Source organism: Myodes glareolus, chromosome 12 (genome assembly GCF_982192425.1).
Source record: "Myodes glareolus chromosome 12, mMyoGla1.1, whole genome shotgun sequence".
NCBI classification, from domain to species: Eukaryota; Metazoa; Chordata; class Mammalia; order Rodentia; family Cricetidae; genus Myodes; species Myodes glareolus.
In genome coordinates, this window is record NC_142037.1 from 13642734 (window position 1) to 13670334 (window position 27601).

At 42.8% G+C, this 27601-nt stretch overlaps 1 long non-coding RNA gene across 5 annotated transcripts in view; it reads left to right on the plus strand.

The window, feature by feature from the left end:
• The window catches only part of LOC125397570 (uncharacterized), a 55892-nt gene extending 29498 nt beyond the window's left edge, over nt 1-26394 (plus strand). For 3 of the 5 annotated variants that reach the window (XR_015739381.1, XR_015739378.1, XR_007231092.3), the window contains 2 exons: nt 23893-24031; nt 25155-26394. This is a non-coding gene — a long non-coding RNA (uncharacterized LOC125397570). Of the gene's footprint in view, nt 1-6425; nt 6531-23892; nt 24032-25154 lie in introns of all 5 variants that reach the window. The other 2 variants (XR_015739380.1, XR_015739379.1) reach the window with 1 other exon arrangement.
• The last annotated feature ends 1207 nt before the right edge of the window (nt 26395-27601 follow it).

Sequence of the window (27601 nt, forward strand, 5' to 3'; positions counted from 1 at the left end):
ATGTCTAGGTCCTCGTGACTTTTAGAGTCTCCATAAGAAGTCAGGATTTATTCTAATAGGTCTGCCATTATATGTTACATGGCCTTTTCCTCTTGCAGCTCTCAAGAGCTTTCTTTGTGTTTTGATTATTACATGAAAATGGAATATTTTTGGTCTAGTCTAGTTGATTTTCTGTAGAACTTTTGTATCTGGATAGGCATTTCCTTCTTATGTTAGGAAAATTTTCTTCTATGATTTTGTTAAAAATATTTTATGTGCCTTTGACTTGGATATCTTCTTCTATTCCTATTATTTGTAGATTTTATCTTTTTACAGTCTCACAAATTTCATGGATGTTTTGTGCCAGGATATCTTATTATATACATATTCATGTAGATGTATAAAATTTATTATATATAATATTACATGACGTGTGTGTGTCTGTGTGTGTGTGTGTGTGTGTGTGTGTGTAAGTATGTATCTCACATTTTTGGCATAGCTATCATTTCTTCTAACATGTCTTAAATACCCAAGATTCTCTCTGCTATCTCTTGTGTTCTGTTGATGAGGCTTGCATCTGTGATTTCTTTTCAAGTTCCCCAAATTTTCATTTCCCTCAGTTTGGGCTTTCTTTATTAATTCTATTTTTGCTTTTAGGTCTTGAACTGTTTTTTATTAATTTCCTATTATTGTTTGTGTTTTCACATTTGTTTTGCTTTGTTTTTAGAAATAGGGTTTCTCTGTTTAACAGTCCTGGCTGTCCTGAAACTCACTTTGAAGATCTTACTGAGATCTGCCTGCCTCTGCCTCCCAAGGTGTATGCCACCCCTGCCTGGCTTTCATGTTTTTGTTTTTGTTTTTTTTTTAAAGAATTTACTCATTTCCTCTTTAAGGACCTTTATCATATTCATAGACTATTTTAAGGTTTTTGTCTCATGCTTCAGCTGTGTTGAAATGCTCAGGACCTAGTGTGGCAGGGTTGTTGGACTCTGGTAGAGACATATTGTCCTGGCTGTTATTGTTTGTTATTTTATGCTGATGTCTTGGCATCTGGGTTTGGGAAGATTCTAATTCTGGGTGCTGATATCTGGACTTGTCTTTGTTGGGTTGGTGTTTTAGACCTTGGTTTCTGCTAGCCTCGCTGGTTCTTAGGAGAGAGTGGTAGATGGTAGGAAATTCTTCCAGGATCCTGATAGCTGTGGTCACTGGGGTTTCAGGTAGAATGTGTTCCTAGGTGTTGGGAGCTGACCTTTAAGAATGGTATGGGGTTAGAAGACATCCCTCGTAGCTGAGAAGGTTCCACAGGAAGGACTAAGGCTGGGTGTTCCACCAGGACCTGCTTGGTCCCCTGGGACTGGGGATAGAGAGTGAGGGGAGACCACACCAGGTAGTGACGTTCAGAGCTGGGCATGAGGCTGGGGGACTGGATTTGGAGGGGAGGAGGGAGAATAATGATTGGTTGTTAGGCTACCTGCTTCCCCGGGTGGAGAGGCCTGTGGCTTCTCAGGGACTGCCTGCTGGAGTTGGGGACTGGGATCATATAGTGGTATTTTGTTTATGATCTGACAAATAAAGCTTGCCTGAAGATCAGAGTGCAAAGCTAGCTACACTAGTCAGTCATATAGACCAGGCAGTGGTGACACACACCTTTAATCCCAGCAACTACACTAGCTAGCCATAGAGGCTGGGCAGTTGTGATGCATGTCTTAAATACCAGCACTAGAGAGGAATATAAGGTGGAATGAGACAGGAACTCATTCTCTTTTCAGTCTGAAGATTTCATAGACATAAGAGCTCTCTAGTGTTTGCCTGCTTTGCTTCTCGGAACTTGAATTCCAAGATCTGCCTTTGGGTTTTTATTAGTCGTGCTGCAGGATAAAGTGATGACTTGGGGGAAAGAGGATTGGAGAAGGTCTATGTGATCCACTGGATGTGGGGTCAAAGAGGTAGGGGAGATGCAGTAGGTGCCCTGCTACAGAGCTGGGAACGAGACTGGGGATTTGATTCCGAGGAACAGAGGGAGAGGAGAAGGTCTGCAGTTAGCCTACCTGCTTTCCTGGCCCGAGTGGAGTGTTCTGTTTTCTGTTTTATATCTCAGTGGGATGTGTGCTCAATCTCACAAGGTTCATTAAATCACAGATACTTATAAACACAGCTGGGCTAGTTCATGCTGTGTCCAGTTGTCAAGGCAGCTATATTCAGGTTTGGGCTCAGAAGTGTGGTCAATCTACTGACTGACTTCATGGCCAAACATCTTCGTTTACCAGCGTATATAAAGAAACTTATCTGTGTGAATGTGGGCCCACCATCCAGGTTCATCCAACTGACTTCCTTCTCTTTATGATTGGTGCATTAAACACGTTGAGTTTTCTCTTTGAAAGGCTTATAAAGTATGAATCATGCTAAAAATATTTTTGCTTAGGGAAGTTGGCTAGGGCGTAGAGATGGAATATGTGCATATCAGCCTAGAACAAATGGTGCTTTTTGAGGCTAGGCATAAAAGCGATGTGAAATGAGAGCTTGCATCTACAACCACAATTTACAAGCAATTCCTAGCTACCAAGCCCCATGCTGAACACAGAGATGTCTTCCCCGTGCACTTAACTATTAGTCCATTCTAGCAATTGTTGGAGATAGCTTACAAGAGTTGTGTGTAACAGGAAGCCAAGTGGCAGTACCATCTGGATTGGGTCTAGTCTAATCCTCTATCATATGTGGAACTGTAGAGTGTAGGTTTCCAGGAGGCTACAGTCCATGGTTAAGAAGCCAGTGGTAAGTGCTCACCTTGGAGAATGACTTTCATACGGTATACTAAACACCTTTGCAGAGATTCATTTAAGCCATTGAAATTAAAAGCAAGTACATTTTATGTGCTTAGTGTAAAAAAACATATCTATCCCACTCTTTGAAAGGAAGAAGCAGAGTCATGGAGATGGTTCAACAGGTAAAGGTGCTTGTCACTGAGCCTGATTGAACTGAGTTTGATTCCTGGGACCCTCTTTAACATCAGTGGTGTAAACTGTTTACTGTTACTACCTTAGTTTTACCATTTGGTAACTGAGGCATAAAGAGGCTAGACACCTTTGTAAACACCATGGAGATGTTGAGAGGGTGCCCTTGAATCTTAATCTCTGACCCTAGAATCCATGGCACTGACTTCTGGTACCTCTGCTGTGGGATCAAACATTCTGGGCAACCCGAGTGAATGCTCTTCTGGTATTCCGCAACCCACTAACCATAGTACTTTACTTGCTTTTCTTTCTCTCCATCCCCTTCCCTTCATTAACCAGTGGAAAGCCCTAATGTTTTTTTTTTCTCAAACACCCTGTTGTCTTGAACCTCCCCATTTCAAGACATTTTACCTAGATCGCTGTAGTCATTTCCTAGCTAATGTCTCTAGTTCAGACTTTGCACACTGCCAAGATGATTGTCCTAACAGTGATTCTCAGGCCATGTCCCTCTGACGTGCACACCCGTTCTAACAGTGATGCTCAGGCCGTGGCTCTCTGATGTGCACACCCATACTAACAGTGATGCTTAGACCGTGTCTCTCTGACGTGCACACCCATCATGACCTGGACCCCTTGGCCACTCTTATCACACTCCATGTTCTAGGTACCTTCTGCTTTTTGAGGAGAACTTATTGTCAGGGTAACTGTTTTGTATCTGCTCTCCTTTTCTCTACGATCAGAATGACCTCATGGTTTCCTACTCAAGAAACTGTCATTGATGTCTTTCCTCAGGCGCTGTTTTCAGCCCTTCCAGACACAGGCAGGCCCCCCTATCTCTGCCTCTTACTGGTCTCTGTGAGGATGCTCTCTCCTCCTCTCAGTCTGTCTCCTACTACACAGTGAGTGTTTCAAGGCACATTAACACAGTCTGTTAGAAGAGCAATCAGCACCCACACAAGAACTTCTTAGTCAACGAATGGCATGATTAGAGGATTCATCTTTAGCCCTTGTTCTAGGGGCACTCACCAGCTGACCCCAAGTCCTAAGCAGAACCCCCACAGCCTCCTAACCAATCTGGGAATGAGAACGAGGTTGAGTGTCAACCCAGGGAGTGTTGTTCTGAGTCAGCAGAGCTTGGAGCTTTCCTTTCTTCTTTGCAGAACCAAGGAAATCAGAACCACCATTCTCACTTTATAGGTGGAAAACCCAAGGCACCCGTGGTTTAGATCATTTGTATTGGAATGAGATTTTATGAACTCCATAGAATATGGACCTAAAACTTAAACATGGATAAACCACATCCTTTATTTAAACAGTATTTAACAGTCTATGATGAAAGAATACTTCGAGATGGAATTTCCTGATCCCCTGTTCATGAATTAACAGAAAATTATGCAACTTTCCATTCATCGGGCAAACATTTACTCAGCACATTCCGAGTGCTAGGCAGGATGATAGGTCCTGGTGACGAAGGCTCACTGAAGAGAGGGGCCTGGCCTCTGTGAAATCAGGAGACACAAATCAAGGAAAGTTTGAAAAACCCATAGATTCTACAGCAGGGACAAAAAGTCACCTAAGTGTAGTAGGGGCCTAGGAAGGAATCGGCTCCGAAAGCTCTCTGTTGCTTCTGTTCTGGGTGGGCTTGATATCTGCAAGAACACCACTGAACACTGAGAGTTTCCGTCATTGCCAATGTCAAACCCACAAATAGGCAAACACAAAAGACACGTGAGCACTGGAAGTCACCAGTGCTATGCACAGGAACTAAGCCTTTTGCGTTTAGCATCTGAAAGGGGATTGTAGTTATTCTCCAAATCGTAGAATAAAAGGTGGCTTTGGAGTCACCTACAGTTTGACTTTAAGAGATAATTCTCCACAGACAGTTGTCATTCCGAAGTTCAATCTTACCGAGTGAGTGGAGGGCCTGAAATCAATCCAGGGGTGGAGGGTCGAGCACCAGGTTTTGCCAAAATTAGACACATTTTCAGTCTACTTACACGCTCTCTGCTTGAACTATTTCCTTAGAGCAGTGGTTCTCTGCCTTGTTATCCTGTGATCCTTTAATACAGTTCCTTATCTTGTGGTGACCCCAACCACAAAATTATCTCGCTGTTACATCATAACTGATTTTTTTTGCTACTGTTATGAATTGTAATGAAAATATCTGATATGCCACCCGCCAAAAGAGTCACCCCCAAAGGGGTTGAGAACCACCGCTTTAGAGCAACTTGGGGAAACACCAGGTGTTGGGCTTCCTCCTCACTTCCGGACCCCCCCCCCCCCCCCCCCCGGCAGTGATTTAGCCATCCTCCTCTCTGTAGCATGTTCGGGGCCCTTTCATCTTCTCATTCCACTTTGTCTACGGGTAATTCACATTATCCTGTTTTAACTTCTATTGCAGTATAAGTAGCAATTGCTATCACCTCTCTTCACTTTAATTTTTTATGCTTTTTTTTTTTGAAACAGAGCCTCACTCTGTAGCTCAGGTTGACCTAGAACTTACTATGTAGCCTAGACTGGCTATGAACTCCTGGCAGTCTTTCTGCTCAGCCTTCCTGGGTATTGGGATTATAGCAGTGAGCCACATCTCACTTTTGTCTCTATTTAGATCTTTCTTTTAATACCTAGATACAAATGGCTTCCTCTAAGCCTGATTTCACAATTGGAGGGGTCTCAAGCTCCTTGGACAAAAGCTCAGATGATGGAACCTAAGAATGTCCTAGAATGTCTGTTTCTGTTGACTGGTTTTCCATCATGGGAACATCTAAGTATACCTTCTAAATATATGAAAAGGTTCCTGAGCACAGCTGTGCCAGGGCCCCTGAGGAATGTCTGCAGTGAGCCCGCGGCCACTTTCAGGTCTGTTCTAAGACTGACTAGACACACTGTTTGCTTCTGGACATGGATGCATCGTCTTGATCCTTTTCAGTCAGCCCTTCCCAGTGTGCTTCCTCTAGACTGTTATCTACCAAGTAGATCTTGACTTTGTGGCCTTTGTTCTTAATTCACACCCATTCTGTTACCCATAGAGTAGTCAAGGACATTTCCATAAATCTGATCAACTGCTATTAATCAAGAAAACCCAGAGACAAGAACAGAGGAGTCCCAAGGAATCGTAAAATCTACTTGGCTTCCATCCTTTCTTCTCCCCCAACCCCCATGTTCCCAATTTTGTTAGGCAATCTTGTCTGCTTCCAATTTCCATGAGGATATATGTTTTTCATTGAGTTCACCTTGTTACCTAGCTTCTCTAGGATCATGAACTATTGGCTCAATATCCTTTGTTTATAGCTAGTATTCACTTATGAGTGAGTACATACCATATTCATCTTTTTGGGTCTGGGATACCTTACTTAGGATATGTTTTCTAATTCCATCCATTTGCATGCAAAATTCAAGATGTCAAATTTTACTGCTGAGTAGTGCTCTAATGTGTGAGTGTGCTATATTTTCTTTACCCATTCTTCGATTGAGGGGCATCTATGTTGTTTCCAGGTTCTGGCTATTACAAATAATGCAGCTATGAACATAGTTGAACAAATGTCTTTGTAGTATGATTGAGCATCTTTTGGTCCAAGAGTGGTATTGCTGGATACTAAGGTAGGTTGATTTCTAATTTTCTGAGAAATCGCCATAGTGATTCCAAAGTGATTGTACAAGTTTGCATTCCCACCAGCAATGGATAAGGGGAAGAGAAGAAGAGAAGGGGAGGGGTGAGAACTTGAGGGAACAGGGTAGTCGAGATGGAGAAAGGACAGAGATGAGAGCAAGCAAAGATTGCTTGATTGAGGGAACCATTAATGGGGCTAGCAAGAAACCTGCCTATAGAGAAATTCCCAGGAATCCACAAGGATGACCCCAGCTAAGACCCTAAGCAATAGAGGAGAGAATGTCCAAACTGGCTTTGCCCTGTAGTCAGACTGATGAATATCTTAAATCACCATAGAATCTTCATCCACCAACTGATGGAAACAGAGGCAGAGACCCACATTGGAGCACTGGGCTGAGCTCCCAAAATCCAGTTGAAGAGTGGGAGGAGTGAGATTATAAGCAAGAGGTCGTGACCATGATGGGTGCACCCACTGAAATAGTCTACCTGAGCTAATGGCAGCTCACCAACTCCAGCCGGACTGGGAAGGAACAAGCATAGGTCCAAACTAGACCCTCTGAATGTGGTTGACAGTTGCATGGCTGGGGCAGACTAAAGAGCCATGGGCAGTGACACCAGGATTTACCCCTACTGCTTGTAGTGGCTTTTTGGGAACCTATTCTCTTTGGATGGATAACTTGCTCAACTTAGATGTAGTAGGGAGGGCCTTGGACCTTCCCCAAAGCAATGTGCCTTACCCTGTCTGAGGAGTGGATAAGGGTGGGGTGGGAGGGGGTAAGTGGAAGGAATGGAAGGAGGGGAGAGAGTGGGAATTTGGATTGGTATGTATAATAAAAAAGATAGTTTGTTTTTTTTTCTAAAAAAGAAAAAAGAAACAAAAATCTACTTGTGTCAATGAAGAATCTTTCAGTTCTTGATACTATTTAGAGGGTTAATTTTTTACATTAAAATGGAATTATGTGCTTAAGTTGATTGCTTCTCTGTCTTGGTTATGAACATTATGAAGTTTTGCATTGTTGGGAATTCCCCAACAGTCCTACAATATCAGTAAAATCACTGGTAGCCTAATAAAAAGCTCGTCTCAGATAGATTGTCTAAGTTTGTTCACCAAGGGCCAGCCTAGTTTGGATAAACCCTTGACCTTAATCCCCTTGGTACTGAATACTACCCTAACAGTGCCCCACATAGGAACACTGTTTTCTGTTTAAGTCCTGCCTTAGTCCACTTATCTCTTGGGACTGAGTTGTTTTTACCCCTCTCTCTCCTTAGGGACATATTTACCTTCCCAACCTCTGACCGTGCACTCAGACTATTTCAGAGGGTAAATATTCCAACATCATTTTCTCCTGAAGAGTTTCATTACTATTAAAAGCCCTCCGTAGCCATATTTGTTTGAGCTCTTTGTTCTGGCCATGGACCTGTCTCCTTTCATCACCCAGTCCTCCTGTTATTTACACTCACAAAATCACTTCACTCTAGATGTGAATTGGTAGCAATATCTGTGGTCTTTGATCTGCACATGACTTAAGACTTACTCTTACTCAGATAGTACCCTTTTCCTGAGTAACAAATGTCTTAATTTAAGGAGATTTGGGAGGGGACAAAATTCATTGACTTGTACTCATAAAGAGTCTAGGGGTGGGCCTTTTACTGTTGAAGGACCCAGAGGTACAAATAACAGGGCAAACTTTCTTCATGAAAACGACTGTGACTAACGAAACTCTTCCCTAACAAATCCAATCCCAGCAGACTGATCCCTCCTTTTATGGGCTTGAGAATTCAATCGGACTCTTGAGCTCTTGATTAGATTGGCCAAGTTCAAGTCACTTGCCATCCCTGAGCCAAGGACTCTCATCAGAGGTGTGGGATCTACTAATTGCAGAAGCCTGGCATCTTTGTGTCCTTGGACTATGCAAATGGCATCCAACCTTTCAGGACTTAGGTGAGGGGAAGCGCAGAGTACTGTTCACATGGACACCAGGTTGCTGACAAGGAAAAGGGAATGGTTGCTAGTTAGGTGAAAACAACCTATGTTCACTACCGCCTCCTTAGGCTGAGTGGCCTTTCCTGGTTTCTGTGTGCTTGGAATTTGAACCTTACCCATCGGTCAAATGCACTATGGAACACTTTCACTTAATATTAACAGGCAATCATGACTGCAGCACGAGACAGGGTGTGCTGCTGATTTCACCACTCTCCGAAATGTGGTAAAAATAAGTGCTTGCCCTTCCTTTCTTTCCCACTTACAACACTAGCTGGGCAATGAGGAAGGTCTTCAGCAGAGCGTGTTATCCGCTGCCTCTGCCGGCCTCTCATTCCTCAACCCCAATTCTCGATGTTCCCTTTGGTCCCAAAGCTTGGCTTCACTCCAGGCCTTTTCTGGTGCTGCCAAGGCTCATCTCTGTGCAGTGGAGGCATATTGGGTGCCTCCCTGGTTGGATTCTGGCCATTTGTTGCCAATGTACTTTGTTCCCTAGTGATGCTGTGTGTGACTTACTAGCTAAGGTCACACTGCTCATGATACCTAACTTTGCCAACATTTTGACTTTCTAAAAAAGATTATGAGGGTCTTTTGAATAAATGTGAGCCTGCCACGTGGACAGTAGTCAGTAAGGGTGATGATGGTTGGCGACACATCTGCAGAGGCCCAGCCTTCTGCTTGAGTTCCTAGAATGTCCTCCTCTCATTTGTCATTACTTTGACTTTTTGTTCTGACCCAGTGAGTCCTTCATGAGTTCATTACCTGTTTTTTTTTTTTGTCTTAACCAAGTGCACACTAACTATGTAGATTATTCATTGGCTGTCAAACAAGAATGTAGGTAGTTGGTACTTACGGTTTCACTCGACAAATGGGGAAACTTGGGTGTAGTGAGGGAGAGTGACAGCTTGTCACAGAGCTGTGGAGACAAACTTGGGCTGCAGGTCTGAAGTAGCCCAGGCATCTGGTGCTTATTGAATAAATGTTCTAGAAACTGGAGTGTGCACAAGAGGCATGTTCAGTGCAAGTACCCAGAGGCCTCTGAAGCTCCCCTTCAGAGGTCAAGCGACAGTTCTGGAGAGACCAGAGTAAGTTTCAGGTAGAATAAGACCTCAGAGAGGATCCTGCATTTGGGGTCTCCAGGAAAATCTCAGGTGCTCCTTTCTCTTTCTCCAGTCAGAGAATGTGCAGCCTCTGTTGCCAGGCACCTGGCTGCCTTCTCCTGCCTTCCTCCCTTTTCAAACACTTCCTTAAGCATTTGAGCATCCAAAGGTCCTAATTGGACGTCATGTTGAACATATATCGGGAGGGCCTATACCACTGTGTTCATGATAAAGCTTTCTGTGCACATTGCATGTAACAAGAGCCCAGTCAGTGTTGTTTGGTTATTTTTTGTGAATACTCACAAAGTTGTCTTTGGCTTCCCTCAGTGAACTGTAGTTGCTTGAGAAGAGACATTAGTCTTCCATTTCTATCATTTTATCTGAGAGCCCCTTACATTTAGCAGAATCTCAGTGAAGACCAGGAACTCATCCAGTAGGAGACAAATAATCCATGCTTGTTAATTTAATTAGCTGTTTGACATTTATCACGATTCTTTCATAGGTCGTAGGCTTTTTCAGAACTGGAAATCTTTTGAACATTTACATGTTGATTTCTCCTTTAAATGGTCATAGTAGAAAAGCAGAGCAAAACAAAAAAACCTTTAACTTTAGCCTCAGAGGTAAAATATTTAACTACTCAACATTCTTTGTTTTGCATAAAGAAATGTTTAACCAAGATTTCTCAGGTAACAGATGGTTCATTTTAAAAACAAATGTGCACATCCAAATAGGTAAAGTAAAGCCTTCTTCCCACAAAATGTAGCAGTTTGAGGGGATTAGATATTTTTTTCTATTATTTTTTGAGCTTATGTTTTTTTTTTTTTCTTCTGCAAAGCTTGGATCTGCCTGAGCGAGTGATTAATCCTCGAGACAGAAGTCCTGGACAATGATGCTCGTTAAGATACCCAGTGTCTCATCATCATTGCACAGGTTGCTGTAAATGGAATAAAAAAATTAATCACTTGTGTATAAGAAGTTCATGATCTAATTGGAGTGACAACTAATCTGTACAAATGTAACTGACAGGAAATGTTGGGTTCTCCAGCATCTCAAGGACATCTAGGTTGAACTTCTCAGTTTTAGGTAAGGACTTGGAAAGGCAGGCACTAAGGATGCGGGCTATGGCCCAAATCTTAAAGAGCATTGCAAGTTAAAGATATAATCTGAATTTATTCACCAATCCCCTTTCTTCTATTTATAGACCTTTTATGAACAATAATAATAAGATCTAAATATGGAACTTTTAAAAAGTAAAAAAAGAAAATTATCTTTTGCTAGAATGCTAGCAACCTGACAGGGATTGGCCAGAGTGGAAGACTTGTCACTGAAAAGAGTTATTGGAGTAACCATAGTAGAACTGTGCCCAGGAAGCTGCCTGTCATGGTGATGGGCGCATAAACCATTCAGGGTCAGGTGGGGGAGCAGGGATCAGGGTCTACAGAGTACAGGCCAATGAAAATACAACCCAAGTCACAAAGGCAAGCTGCCAAGTTATAGTAGCCACAATAAAAAAGAAAACAGAAATAGGCAAGGATAATTTTAGTAATATTTTATTTAATCCCTCATCTCTAGACTTTTAGTTCAATATGTAATTAATACAAACAAAAATAAGTTCACTTTGGCTTTTGTGTGTTAACATAAAACATTTGACAGCTCGTCTCAAATAGTGACAAATCCCTGACTTTTCTATAGGACAAGTGAGATCTAGACGAGTTGGCCACTGGATGAATGGTAGGGTGGCAGAGGACCAGGTGCCTTGGTCTGCCTGGGAGTTATTAGAGAAAGCGTCTCAAAGTTGAATGTAAGTAGAACTAGCTTGCGGGTCTGATTAACAGGCAGCTTCCACTCACAAGGATGGGCTGCTCTGGGATTCTCTAGCAAGTTGTCACACTGAGTTATAGAGTTGAGCTGGAATGTCTGCCTAGTGGGGAAATGGAAGCCAGCAGGGAAGATTTCAATGGTCAATAAGTATTTTATCAGCAGGTAGAAATGCTTCTTTTTACTTAATTCCTTGTCCCAGGAAATAGGAATTTCTAAACCTGCCTCATATCAAAGAGAAGGCTGCTTCCCACATGCTGTGCGCTCCCACCTCCAGAGGGAGAGATTGGGCGGTGGTTCTGCCTGTGAGGCCTGACTCCTCCCACCTTCCTCAGCTCAGAGCCACCCATCCTCACCCATACACCCTCTTTTCATTCCCTTCCTGTATGAAATGGAAGTGTCTCAGGGAGGGCCCCTAGCTGAGGTTTCAGAAACTAGCATAGGGCAGCAGTGCCATCTGTGAATGGACAAAGGAAGAATGGTCCCAGCAGTATTGGGAGGATGCTAATTGGTCATACATATACAAATGGGCAGAGCCAGGACTCAAACTGTACACTAAAGTAAATCCCAAGCAGGCACAGAGCCTCATGATGACTTTTAGCACTCTAAAAGTTTAGAGAAAAACATGCCACGCTGTCCTGAGTTGAGGATAACAGAATCTCAACATTCTAAAGGACATGTTGATGAATCTGATCAGGTTACAATTGAAAATACCCAAAGACAACACAAAGGGGTCAAGTGACAAGTCATAGATGTCTGGAATGTGTGACCTCTTGTGTTGCCATGGCAACGACATCACACTCTGACATTGAAGGACTCCAAAGTACCCAGCTGGCCTGCAAGGAGCTTTTTGAACTGAGTTAAATTGCTAAAGAAATAGGAGAAAGCCCGAATATAAGGCCTCTGAAAGAAGAACTGTTCTGGGAACACTAAGTGACTTCATTTACACCCCTGAGATCTGCCAAGGGCTTTTAGTGCCCTTAGTACCACATCCTACATCAGTGCACCCATGCTCACACGCAAGAGGACTCCAACTTTTCAAGCACATACACTGGACTCACAAACTGGATGAGCTTTGTGTTTTCAACAAGCCCTCCTTTCACCACCTTTCTTCTAAACACTTTCTCTCTGAGATCTGCAGTACCAATTTATTATGTTTTTCCATATTTCCCTCAAAGCACACAGAATTCTAAGACATCCATGTATCTTCACATGTACCTAATTATATGGACTTGGGCCTTCATTCAGTTTTGTGGGAAAGCTATGTAGCATAGATACATCAGCCCTAACATTTACACATTAGAGAGGAACTTTTGTCTATACAGAAGCTCACATGGAAAGAGAAATGCTTACAAGGACCTTCATTGCAGCATTGCTTATGATAAAAATACTTTAGAATGGGCTGTAGAAGAAACTGTAGTCTATTCAGAAAATGAGGGGAGTGCACCAAATAGTATACTACCTAGATATGTAAATATAAACAACATGTGTACATGATATATGCTACTGGGATATTTTTAGCAAAAATATTATAGAGTGTGCTATTGCCAAATAATAGAACAAGTTTAAAGAAAAAAGAAAGTAGAAAACCAAGCATTTAAGGAAGAAAGGGAAAGAGGAAGGAAGGAATGGAGGGAGGACTGGAGGGAGGAAGGCAGGAGGGGAGAAAGAAAGCAGAAAGGCAGGAGGGAGATGCACATTCATGAAGAACTGGTGCAGGTAGAATGCCATAGAAGCCTCCATTGTTCCTTTCCCTGCTTTCTAAGTGCTGAGATCATACTCTCTGATTGGTTACAGTCCTCGAAACATGGTTGCCAAGCTCTAGGCTATGTGCCCACAGTCCTGGTGTATGGTGAACAATTCTGGAACTGGACAAAAGGTTCTTTACCTGCTCTTTTTTTAAAGCTCCTGGTTATCAGGAGACTGGGAGAGCAGGCCCTGCATCCCTTGTCTGTCACGTGGAGACATGGGAGAAGAAATGATGCCCTCCACCTCTTGCCCCTCACCAGCTGCAGCACTCAGAAGATCGGATCCCACCCCTCAGCTGCCATACAGTGGAGAGAACCCCTCCCCCACCCCATGCTGCCTTGTGGCAGGCAGGAGAGCTATCCCTGCCTCTCATCAACTGCAGCACTCACCAGAGCGGCCCCTGCATTTTACCTGGGCAACACTGTAGAGTTGTCCCTACTGGCGGGATTTCCGGAGGAGAGCTAGTCCCGAAGAAGACCTGAGAGCGGGAGAGCTAGCCAGTAGTAATCTGTCACTCAGTGGTGTCAGCGAAGAAGAGATACTGCCCCCTTGCCCCTTCCCTCTTTCCCTTTGCCCCTCACCACTTACTCTAGGCAGGAAAAACTGGTTCCAGGGTCATGAGTGTGGGAAAGCTGATCCTGCCCCTCACTGATTGCAGCACTCAGGAGAACTGGTCCTCCACCTGACCTGAGCCACACAACAGAGCTGACCCTAGGTGAGCTGGCCTCAAGGGATGAGAGCAGGAGAACAGGCCCAGTTCCTAGAGGCTTACTAGGAACTGGCATAGAATGAGCTAGCCAGGATGGTGCTTGAGAGCTCACCCTAGTACTGAGGATGAGCAAGAGTCGAGAGCCAACCAACCTAGGAGCGGCCCAGGCCTAGAACCAGGGCTATGAGTTGGCCCATCCCAACATCTACCTCATCTATGATCTTCTGGGGCATGTGAAGATACTGGTCCTCCAGACCCAAGGTTCAGGATCTCCATGACACAGGGCAGCAACAGGATATCCAAGAGGAGTCCCAGTGAAGGCCCAGTATGGATAACATAGCAGAAGCCAGAAGCCTCAAACTTGTGTGAGTCTTTATCAGGGTAGTGGTATAACACTCTGGAAGTAACTTTCCAAACAGAGCCTCAGAGAGAAAAGTCATGTTGGAGTCTGGTGACTGACAGCTCAACCGTTTAGATGGGAACAGGTGTACTGATACTGGTTTTGACGTCTTTGTTTTGTTTTATTCTGAGACTGGTTTTCCAGCCCTGGCTGACCTCAGCTTTACTGTCCTCCTACCCCTATATCCTGAGTGCTGGTCTATAGGTGCTGTAGGAAATCCTACAGCCAGTGGCCTTTAAGTTACCCGCCCACTGGGGCATGACCTCTTATACTATTTATGCCCATGTAGAGCATGTGTCTGGCCTTTTTTCTGGCTGTGGGATTTGGTTGCTGTTCTCCGTCGCAGCAGAGGATTCTGATTTGTGAGTCTACCCCAAAATAAATAACCATCTATTCTTCTCAATTCTGAGCTAGTGTGAGATTTCTTTTAAGTGTCCTTCTTCATTTGGTGCCCACATGGATTCAAAAGTGTCCTTCTTCATTTGGTGCCCACATGGATTCAAACTCCATGCCTACCGGGTGGACAACTTAAAGACCTAGCTGATTCATGGCCCAGAAATTCTCCCAACCCTGCCTGCTTGACTTGCTTTTACTTAGGTGGGTTTTTTTTTTAACCCTCACCACTACGGAGCTTACTGCACTCTGTAATACACACACACACACACCTGTACCAGTACTGAGAGTAATTAATGTAAAGAGGAGTCTAGATGAATAAACTGATGTATTAGTATAACATAGAGCAGTGAAAGGAAATGAATTTGGTCTGTGTATATTAAATTAATGAATTTGGTCTGTGTATACTAAAATCTCATAATACAATGTTGAGTTCCCCCAAATTATTAAATTAATACCTAGAATTTTAGATAAAACTTCTATGAAAGTTAAAAAGATCAAAATCAGTACAGTAATGGCTTTGGATGTGTGGGAAGACATTAGTAAATGTATATATATAATATGTATAAATGTGATATATACATATATATATATATACTACATTCAGAATTGTGTATTGCTGAGAGGTAGGTAAGATATGTTGAAGATTATTCTGATGGATTGATTATATTTGTAACACATTTTCTTAAACTTGATTAAGGTTTAATCTTAATTAATTAATTAAGAATGGCTTTTATCTTCTGTGTGGTTCCAGAGGTTGTACTCAGGACCTGCTTAGTGCTCAACGACTGAGCTATACCCCTGCCCTTCTTTACTTTTTAAAAGATTATTTTGAAAGGAGTTTTTTTTTTTTTAAAGTTTCCCCGACCAGCTTTGACCATGAATGAAGCTAATCTTGGAACCCCAAGAACCTCTATTGCATTTTGGGGTTAGCCTTGTTTTATGGATCCCAGATTCAGAATATACCAGAATGCTCACAAGGATAAGACAAATCAAAGGCCCAGCCCTTGTTTAGTGCCTCATCAAATTACAACTGGGTTGTGAACTCAGGTGGATGAAAGGGGGTTTATACCTTATCAGTTTCCTTCAAGTTCCTGAATGTTCCAGAGACTTTAATTGGTTGAGTACATCCTCCTCCTGCTCCATCCTGGTGACATAAAGAAGTTGACAACAGACATCTTCCTGGGGGCAAATATAGCTATAACATGACCTGTGTTTGCTTCTAAAGTAGAATACTAATTACATGTAGCGCAGAAAATGCAGCAGGAATAGGGGCAGTTGGAGGCATGTGTTAATCAAGAATCAATTGTCACTAATGAATTTTTATTAGTAGTATTAAGTCACTCTCATAAATAATTGGTATGTAGACCATGTCATCTTTGTAATGAACATCATGTGAGAATACTTTGTTTAAATTAATTTTCCTTAATATAGAAAATGAAGCTGATTCTTTTTTCAATAGAAATGCTTTATTTGGCAGATTTTTTTTACACACATATATTTTTATATATAAAAGAATGTATAAATAAAGTCGTTGATTTGACCTGGCAAGCTTCAATTCTAATTCAGCATACTTTTCCTGTTTTTATAAAGTGCAGGAAAAATGTTGGCCTTTAGAAACTGATATCCCCTGGGTGTGCTAGTGTGGTAATATTTAAAAGAAATATTATTGTTCTTTAAAAAACTATAGCAAAATTCTAATAGAAAACCCCCAAATAAGATCCAACATAAAATCTGTTTTTATATAAATAAAAGGGATAAATTATTTTAAGCTGGCCTTTTAGAGACCGTGTCCTGCAAACGGCTGGTATGTGTCTTGTGCGCAACCGTGTACGCTTTACTACGATCTTGCTTGAAGTTTGTAAATCTTGAATTATTTTGATTAAGTGTAGACACTCCAAAATGAACTAGAGGCAAATGTGATTGTTTCCCAGCACAGGCTGGGTGGAGACAATGCTGTGATCGTGTGTCAATAAAATTCCTAATCATCTGGTCTTATAATGAATGGATTAGTTCCTCGTCTCTGCTGATAGAACATGAGCAAAATCTTTGAAGTGCGGGAGGCAACGGCAAAGAAAACAGTCCACTGCGCATGTGAGAGCTGGAGAGAGCTGGTGATTAGGAGAGGAGGGCCCCGTGGGTCAGCTCCCCATAGGTACAAACAGATGTTTGCACTGTTTCACAGCTGCTAAATATGATATAAATCCAAAGAATTTTTCTTGTTTTTATAAAGGAAAAAAATACCCAGACAGCAAATTTTTGGTCATTCAGATACCCTTGCCAAATGACATCTGGTTTCTGTACTGCTTATTTAAGCAATCCTTAAAAAAAATGTTTGCCAAGGGGAGTAACTCTAAACTTTCAGCCTTCACCATACACAACAGTACAGCTTAAATTCCAGCGTAGCATGCCCAGCTTATTAGAAGCAATGCTGCTCCATATTCTTGACCAGCAAGTTTCACTTTTAAAAAATCTATGATGGGGTTACATGTAGAAAATTCTGGAATTCCTAGTATAATGATGGCAAAGAAAATGAATTAATCGATTCCACATGTTAAGGGTGGTAGTGACCAAAGGTGAACTATATAGTTACCTACAGTCAAAAGTCAGGGGTCTGGAAGACGCTCTTGACTTGCATCAAAGTGACAGAACGTATGTGGCAGAAGGAAACCCCTCGGAGATCCAGACAGACGTGGATGTGAGAGGAAGACCTGTCGAAGTCTTGGACGAGCATCCAGATATCTTCTCTGTATCCATGATACCGTCTATTGCCCTGCAGAAAGGAGTGCAGGACTGGACCCAACAGCAAATACAAGAGTGCCAATAATTCCCCAAGAGGGTCTCCTTTGCAGGAGGAAAGACCCAATTCCACAGGTTTGTCTTCCTGATGTTTCCCACAGTGATCTTTTCGGCATCCATAAGACCTATGGTTTCTTTAGCACTGATTCATTTTAGATCTCACAGCTCAGCACTAGAAGAGAAAATGTCATAACATAGCGGGTTTGGAAGTGAGCATCTTTCCTTCTTGCAGGGGTGGGGAGGCGGATAATGAAAAAATCCCCACAAACATGGTGACAGGTCCAGCCTCAGAGACTGCTCACCAGGGGCTTCATCAGGTCTGTGTGGTTTTCAAACACCTGTCCAGGGAGAGAGAGTGCAGAGTGAAGGGAATTTACCATGTGGATCTTTGACTCTTTGTCAAATTGATTTGTTCACTGTAGAGGAGCTTGGGCTTTTGACATTAGATAATGGGAGGTCAGCCACTACTGAACTTTTCAAGAGGTAGTGATTTCTCCTAATGCGTGTTACTATGTAAAGCTGAGATACGAGTTCAGGCCTGGGATGATCTTCAGTCTCTGCATTGAGCCAACTCACTGGTTTGTTTGCCGTTTCTTTTGAGGACAATGGCTTCCTCTAGCTTCCATGATGTTTCCATTATCCCCCACACCCATCACTTCTGTGTTTACTAACATTGAGAAGTTTCTCCTGACCAGCCTTCCATACACTTCAACTCTTTGGAAAGTCCCAGGTCAGGGCTCATGAGACGATTTCACAAATCTATGTATGAGGAGCTCTGTATTTAGATGGAGACTCACAGTACATCTCTAAACCCCTCAGGCCCAGTTTCTTGAGACGATTTCACAAATCTATGTATGAGGAGCTCTGTATTTAGATGGAGACTCACAGTACATCTCTAAACCCCTCAGGCCCAGTTTCTCATGCCAAGTCCTTATGCCAAACAACTTGGAAACAAACTTTTTACAAGACCAACTGTATACAGGATACAAAGTTCTTCATTTCCTGAGAACCAGGATATTCAGGTTCTACAAATCCCTGAACCCGAAAATAGATTTAATCAGCCCAACTCACATCATAAATTTCATGTTGCATGAACACACGTGTGCTAGGAAGATAGGGAAACTGCATTCTAACTTTGAAAATTTCGGAATTGAGCCCCATGGGCCATTGTTTTATCTTGGACACTCCATGCCAAGGGAGATTCTCCAGGGATTCACATTGAATTAAGTTCACAAGCTTTACTGAGAAGGGAGCTGTTTCCTCTCTGTTATCAAAGCTGTCATATTTCACTTCCTACTGGAACTGCCCAACTCTTCTTGCCTCTATTTCTCCCAGACTGTTCTCTAGAATGGTCTAGTAATCTTTTGCATTGTTAAATTTTTTCTCTTTCCCAAAGTCCAGTCTTCATCCTTTTTCTCCTCTCTCTTCCCAATAACTCAGGGATATGTAAGAGTGGTTTAGGAGGATCTTCTTTATATGTGTTGTTTTCATTGGTCAAATAAAGAAACGGCCTTGGCTTTTTGATAGGGCAGAATTTAAATAGGTGGAGTAGACAAAGCAGAATGCTGGGAGAAAGAAGGCAGAGTCAGGCAGAAGCCATGGCTCTCCTCTCCGAGACAGACGCAGGTTAGACTCATCCCGGTAAGCCACAGTCAAATGGCGATACAGATGATTAGAAATGGGTTGAATCAAGATGTGAGAGTTAGCCAATAAGGGGCTGGAGATAATGGGCCAGGCAGTGTTTAAATGAATACATTTTTTTGTGTTGTTATTTCGGGTAAAGCTAGCTGGGGTGGCCGGAAGCGGCCTGCCACTCCTTTTACAACATAGGAGCTATTTCTTGAGAATCTCAGTAAATCGAAGAAGATAGTTGGGGCTACGACCATAGATTGTTCAGTTACTATAGGTTCATGGATATAGTAATAAACAATGCTTTGAGGGCTCACCAGTGAAAGCACACTGAAAGTTATTATAGATTATAATAACCAGGACCTCGGCACTAATACAGCCCCCAGGGTATTTCTATCAGTGAAAGACACCCTTGTTTTCTCTTTCATAAGTTATGTCCACACACAGCCATTCCAACACTTTCCATAGTCATTGTCAACTATTAGTCTCTAATTTTGTTCTTCTAAGAATGTTCTATAAGTGGAGGCCCCCTGGGGAGACGTTCACTGGAAAAGCGTGTTTGCTGTGCAGCATGAGGACCTGAGTTTGAATCCCCAACATTTATGTAAAATGTTGGGTGTGGCTACATGTGCCTGAAATCTCAGGACAGCAGGGAGTGGACACAGTAGATCCCAGGAGCTTTCTGACCAGCCAGCCTAGTGCAAACTATGAAATTCTGGCTCAGTAAAAGACCCTGTCCAAAGATACAAAGTGGAAAGCAACAGAGAAAAAACTCAGGGTGACTGCAGGAGCATGGGTTCACACATTTGCATATTCATGTGGGTACATCACGCGCGCGCGCACACACACACACACACACACACACACAAAGACACACACGCACGTGCCTCAAACAAAAGGGAAAAAAGAACCAAAGGATCTTGTTTAAATGGAATCTTCTAGAATATTACTTTTGGGCTTTGACTTTTTCTTTTTCCTCAGGCAATTCTCTGAATATCCACCCAGGCTGTTCATGTACTAGCGGTTTGCTCATCTTTATGGCTCAGTGTGGTGTAAATGAGCCATGGTGTGACTGCCCAGTTTCTGTTCAGTGTGGTGTAGATGTGTCATGGTGTGACTGACCAACTTCTGTTGGAAGGTGTTGGTGCTCATCTGCTACAAACATTTGTGTATGGGTTTGTGTGTGAATGCAAGTGTTTATTTCTTCAGAACAAATTCCGCAAAACAATCACCAGGTTTTACAGGACAAAACTATAGGTCTTGAAGGAACTGTCAAACTGTTTCCTGGAATGAATGAGCCACCATCCATTCTCATAATAACATGGAAGTCATATGATTTTGCCCCTTTGCTCTGTTATCCTTTGGTATTTGAGCTGGTCTGTTGTAGCGATATTTCACTGTGGTTTCAATTCGCATTTCCCTAAAGAATCTGAAGCTGTATATCTTTCCATGTAATCGTTCATCTGCCATCTCTAGGTTCTCTCTGACTCCGGATCTTATAATGCCCCTCTCCCGATAGCAGTTACTTTTCCCATCACAGAGACAGAACACATTTCCTATCTTTTCATATATATCCTCTGCCCTTGCTACCACCCACCCCACAAATAAAATTTAAGAGAAAGAAAGGAAAGGGAAAAAAAGGAAAAAAAGATCTCATGAAGGGACTGGTCCTGCAGACCCAAAGCTGCAGGATTTTCACAACACAGGGCAACAGCAGGATGACCAAGAGGAAGCCCAGGGAGGGTCCAGCATCAATAGTGCAGCAGAAACCAATGGCCTTGAACCAGACCAATGACTCTTTGCAATGGACACTTGCAAGTATAGGTATGTCGACAAAAGCATTTACTACGTGACTCACTGTGTCACACTGCAGCTTCTAGAATAGGATTGATCTTGGCTTTTAAAGAATACATTCCATCATGGTTGAAGGCATGGTAGCAGGAACCTGAGGCAGTTGGTGACATTGCATCTGCTTTTGGAAAACATCAAGAGACTAATGCTGGTACCTCAGCTTGCTTTCATTTTCTTCCTGTGCATTTATTCTAAGATCCTAACTGCTAGATGGTCCTCCCACCAGGATCTACCCAAGATAGGAACTCACCAGTATACTCAGAGCTTTGTTTCCCAGTTTCTGCTATTGTAGGTCTTTTCAAGTAGATGGCATCTGTGACTGGATGTTGATTTCACTACCACTTTTTATACACCTGTTACTGAAGAATGTGGCTCTTGGAAGCCATGCAGTTCTTAGAAGATGAAATACAGATTCAAATTCAGGTCTGAACTCTTGACAGGCGCTTTTTCCATAACACTCTGTTGATGGGAGCTGTCCTTCTGGATATGATTCCCTTTTATTAGTTAATGAATAAAGCTGTTTGAGCCAATAGTGTATGTAGTAAAAGGAGCAGTGGGCTGCATTCCCGCTGCCCGACTCCCTGCTAGTTTACACCTGAAATAATTACACGGAAACTATATTCATTTAAACACTGGCTGACTGATTATATCTAGCCTCTTATTGGCTAACTCTCACATATTAGTTTAACCCATCTCCATTAATGTGCATTGCCACTTGACTGTGGCTTACCAGCATGAGTCTAACCAGCGTCCGTCTCGGAGAGGAGAGCCATGGCGTCTGCCTGACTCTGCTTTCTTTCTCCCAGCATTCTGTTTGGTCTACTCCACCTATCTAAAGTCTGCCCTATCAAAAAGCCAAGGCAGTTTCTTTATTTGACCAATGAAAGCAACACATATAAAGAAGACCCTCCTACACCAAGTGTAGCAGAGTAAAGCAGGGTAGGAAATCTGAACAGAGATAGAGAGAGTAGGCAGAGTCGAAAGAGATGCCATGTAGTCACTGAAGGAGTAACATGCTGTACTGGTAAGCTACAGCCTCATGGCAATACACAGATTAATAGAAATGGGTTAATTTAAGATGTGAGAGCTAGCTAGGAATATACCTAAGCCATTGGCCAAACAGTGTTGCAATTAATATAGTTTCTGTGTGATTATTCAGGTCTGGGCAGCCGGGAAGTGAAAGTATGGTGTCTGTTTATACTGTTACCCTCTGGGATTTTAGGGTCCTTGCCTATATAAGATCATTTTCTCCTCAGTACTTTTTCTTGGCAATTGATTGGCTTCTATTGACAATTCTTGGAAAGGGCATTCCATATTTATAGCTCCAGGGTCAAATTTTAGATCCACTAAGAATGTTTGAACCTAGACAAGTGGTAGTCAAACTCACTGTGCCCAAATAAGATGTCAGGAACCACTACCCATGAAACATTCTCATTCTCACTTTCTTATTCTAGTAGCAAACCAACATTCTTTCTCCCACAAGTCAACTATCTCTGTTTTCTCCATTAATTTTCTTAAGACAGTGCAATAATCGATCCTCAGAATCTTTGATGTGGCCTTGGTGCTCCTCAGAAAGTGATGCTCCTTTGTAGTATAGGTCCTGTCTCCACCACATCTAGACTAAACTACTCCCATTCTCCAGTACGTTGGCAGTTTCTTTTGAATCCCTCCCCATTATGGCTGCTTTTATCTACATTTCAAAGGTTTATTTGACATGTTCTTCATGGCACATTTCAAAAACCACCTCTTCCAAAAAGCTTTTACTGATTTGTCAAGTAGAGGACATCTCTCATTCTTTTAAAGCAAATCCTTCATGACACGGTTTGCCTTTTAATTGCGTGATGATCTTGGCGTCTAAAATAGGAGCACTAACTTTCATTGTCTCGGCTGACCGCGTGCCCAGTTTGTGTCAGGCCTCCAGTGTTTAAAGATGTGGATCCTGTGGTTTTTGAGTATGTTGTAGATACAATGCTACTGTGATAGTCACCAGTTAGGATACTCATGACCAGTGTTCTTTGAAGTGTACTGGGATGTTTACTTTGGATGAGTTGCACATACTAGAGGATGAGTTTTTCCCGGAAACAGTCATTCTGAAAGGTGTGCTGGGGCTGCTTAGTACTAACTGCTCTTGAAGAGGACCCAGGTTTGATTTCTAGCACCCATGTGATGGCTCACAATCTCCAGTTCCAGGAGCATCTGATGTCCTCTTCTGACTTCCTTGAGGATCACGCATGCCAATGGCGTACCTACACACAGGCTGACAAGACATTCATACACATGAAATACATCTTAAAAAAAAGGATTTGGTAGTTTATAAGTATCCTGATCTATGAAAAGGTGTTAAGTAATACCCTTGTCAGTTGTAAGCTAAATATATCTTCCTTTGGATTGATACATTTTTAATCTTAAACAGAAGGGCAGCATTGGCTTCTGAAGTTCCTGCATTAACTACTTTGTGGGCTCTGTGCTGAGGAACTACAGATGTGGAACATCTTAGGGCCAGTAGATTCGGATGTGTGATATGTAACTGTCAATTCGCAGAGCATTTATTTTTTTTCTTGGAGGACACCGGAACATGGATTTATAACTTGTATAATTTAATAATTTTGTTTAATAAATGAAAATGACATCATGTTCCTTGGACTTGCAAGTCTGAAATTGCAAAATGATACCAGGGAAGACTGTTCACGATGACAATTGGAGCCAGTAGCCATTTCCTATTGTATCCAGAGAATGGACGGCAGTGCTGTGGATGTAAATAGTACCCAGCCGTGGGAACTATCGATACTCTTTTTGTGCTGAGCACATACTAAGCACAAACATTTCAGCGATGCATTCCACAGTGGAGACTTTGCCCTCCGTTTTCTTTCCCCATCCATTTTGTTTTCTTCCTAACATTGCTCTTTTTTTTGTCATTATTTAGGCTTGCTGCTGGTTCTGGGTCAGAAGGGGCCATCAAGAGAGCAGGTTTAAACTCGCGCAGACTGCTCTCCAGCCCGACTCTGCAACGTTGCAGTTGTATCCTTGTGAGCAAACAGTAAGGCTGATGCACGTTTGCTCATGTAAGATGGTAGCATCCACCACAGCCAGCACATGGCCTTTGTGGGATTCAGAGAAACAGTGTAGGGGCCAGGACGAGCACACACCAGCCCACCGCTGCTCTTGATTACTGCCTATTGCGTGCCGTTATCTTTGTAATTATTAAGTATTTTGAGTTAAAAGCCACCGAGTTTTGTCCTTAAACCCATGAGTCTACATACAGGTGTTAAGGGGATGTTTCTGAAGCGGGGGAGAACAGGTAAGCACTCACCTTACCTGAGTATGCACCTTACGCATGCACCTCAAACGTTCACCCAAATGCGGTGCATCCTTCCTTTAGTACACAGTGGCGGGGAGGAGCAGAGCACATTTAGCAGCCTTAAGGAATAGGCTCATAGTTTAACAAAATATGACAGCTATTTCACTTACTTTGCCAACATTACCTGGACACCTACCCCAGGCCAGCAATGTAACTGTACTGAGATTCATACCTGGTATTAGTCACACACCATTTTGCAAATAAAATCTATTGATCTGACCATTTCCAAACCTATTTTTCTCAGGTACCTCTCAGACTTGTTCAGATTTGGAGATCAACTTGAATTTTCCCTCCTGTACTTCTTCCTTTGCAGGGGGCAGGTGTCAGTCACCAGTGGGTGTGGTGGCCTAGGAGTCACTTCTGCTGATCTCAGACATAGGCAGCCAGTATTTGTAACCTCTAGGGACACAAAAGCATGGCCAAGGTGGGATGAGTGAGGGGCCTTGTTCTCTACAAACGTGAAGCATCATGCTGCAGAGAAAGGGGCTGGCAAAGTCTCCGTCAGCCTGTTTGCAGAGGAACAGCTGGCTGTAGCTTCATTGCAATAAAGTGTTAGAATTAATAGCCTTCATCTGTTTTCATTTTGCTAACCCACTACATCAAGCACCACAAAATAAATATATTAATTAAATGTCCCTCTCTTGGAGGCATTTGGAAAATGGAAAAATGTTCATTTGCAACAGGGGGGGAAAGGCGGGGATAATTACAATCTTGAAACTTCTGCAGTTGGAACAACAATAAAAGGAGCAGAAATGACTATAAAATAGGCTGTTCTTGGCATTACTTAATTGGCCTATTTATTTTTCTGTCTCTGAAACTGTCTTTAGTGACACCTACTGATAAGAGCCAATCGGAATCACGGCCGAATTCCTTCAGACTGGACCTGCCAACAAGCTGCTCAGCCCTCCAGATGTTACCGCTTTGTGAGAAATAAGAACTCAATAAACCAGGCTCACCCTTCCTCCTGGGGTGAACACAAAGACAGATATGGAAAATCACGGCTCAGCACCGCGAACAATGCTCTAAGTGAGGGGTTGGGGCCACTCTTATTTGTCTTGGTGGAACAGACAGCCATGGAGCCCGATGCAAGAATTTTAGTTGGCAACCGTTCAAACTCTGACTATACATTGCAATTGTTCACCAAAGGAAACTTATGAGCTTGGGGAAAGTGGCTTTTCACAGAAGGCGTGAGACACTGGTGGGGAGAGCTTGAGGTATCTCACAGGATGTTCCTATGCGAGCGCCCCCCTTGTGTTTCCCAGAGTCCGTCCTCTAGTGTTATGTAACGGAGCAGAAGGATGCAGCAGTAAACAACCTCGGAGCACTTCCGAACCGTGGATGGATAATCTCCAGCAAGCACTTGCCGTTCCGGGAATAGGACAGAATGAGCTAGAGTCCTTGTCCTCAGACCAGCGTGTCCCAGTCTGTCTTAACACAGGACGCACTTGTGACCTTGCTATGAAAAAATAAAAATATAAAAAAAATGTGTGGTCATCATTTCCCCTGGGCTGGCCCCTCATCCAGCTGTCCGTTCATGCGCACCTTCTTCCATCCTCCCTGTCTGCACCCAGACTCACGGTGAACCCCTGAGTTCATCTAAATATGAGATGGGAAGCCGCTGTTCTCAGCACAGAGTCCCCTGCTAAGCCTTGTGTCAAGTTAGCATACAATGTACATAATGGATATTAATGAGTTAAGTGTTTATAATATTTAATTCACTGATTAAGTCTCATATACATGCTTAAAATCATACCTAATATGCATTGACTTCTTTTTGAGCTCACATCTAACAAGGTCACGTTTATTTGAATGTTTATTTTGTGGGTGTGACTGTACCAGCTTAAGTGTGCCTAATCTCATCTGAACTCGTGTTCTCGGGGACATTTAGGAAGCAGTTGAGACTTTGTCTTCACTGAAGCAGTCTTTTGAGCTGCCCAGTCCAGTGTTCCAGAGAGGGTTCTCTTTATCTCTACTCAGGCTTTTAATCAGAGTTTGGAAAACTGGACACTTGCATAGAATTTAGATGACAGTCTAATAAAAATAAAAGCACATGATTTCTCGACTGTGCGTAGAGCAAATCTCTCAAGCCTTGTTAATGGGTCACACAACACCCGAAGATAATGGGTGAACAAACACCCTAAGATAATGACTAGGAAAGTAATCATTGTTTTCTCAAAAGGAAGCTGCCATGGCTGGGGAGAGGGCTTTGTGGGTAAAGAACTTGCTGCTATAACGTGAGAGTCTGATTTCAAATCTCCTGAACCCAGAGGAGAAGCTAAGGGAAGTAGCATTCGTCTGTTATCCCAGAACTTCTATAGCAAGATGTTTGGTGGACTACCAGAGCCCCCGGGCCCCGACAAACAGCAAAGAGACCCTGTCTCAAACAATGTGGAAGCGGAGAATCAACCTCTGAGGTGGTTCTCCAACCTCTACAGTGTTCTACGGCCATTACAGGTAAGGCCATTGGAGAACACACAAACACACACACACATGCACACATGCACACACTCATACACATACACAGAGAAGCGGGGCGGGGACCGCCCTTAGAGGATATTAAGTGGGTACAGAGATGTAATTAGATAGGAATGTTTGCTTGCTAATGTTTCATAGCATTGGGATAATTATGGTTGACAACAATCAGTTGAAGATTGCACCAAGGAATGATGTGTCTAGACGGCAGGGATGCGAGCACCCTCGATCTGATCCCTATACACTGTTGGCACACATTGATGTGCGTGATTACTCTGTGCCAACTAAAAGTGCGAGGTGACTTTTGCAGTCTTCCAAGTTAGAATTAATTGAGACTAGGTTTGATGAGTCTTCACCCAATGGTGTTCATTATTTGAAATAATAGAGATTGAAAAAGTATTCCTGTGATATCAGATGCTTCGCTTGGAGCCTCCATTTCTAAAGACAGACTGTTCCGGGGGACTTCCCCAAATAGTCAGAGTGTAGTGTGGCTCTTCCTCCTCTTGCCATGTCTACACCCATGTAGATGTCTCCACACCCATGTCTACACTCATCCTACCATGTCTACACACCCCACTTCTCCACTCAGAAGTTGGCAGAGGGAATAGTTTTTTCCCCTTGAGGATGACTGCGTGCCTTGCAGTTGGAAACGCTCTAGTTGGGAAGAAGCGCATTAGGTGGGCACTGTCTCTGAGGATCAGAGTCTCCCAATATGATTCCATAATGGGACAGATGTGTAGTGTAGCTAGCAAACAGTGACGTGCGAGCCAAGCACTCTATAAATTATGACTGCTTAGATGGA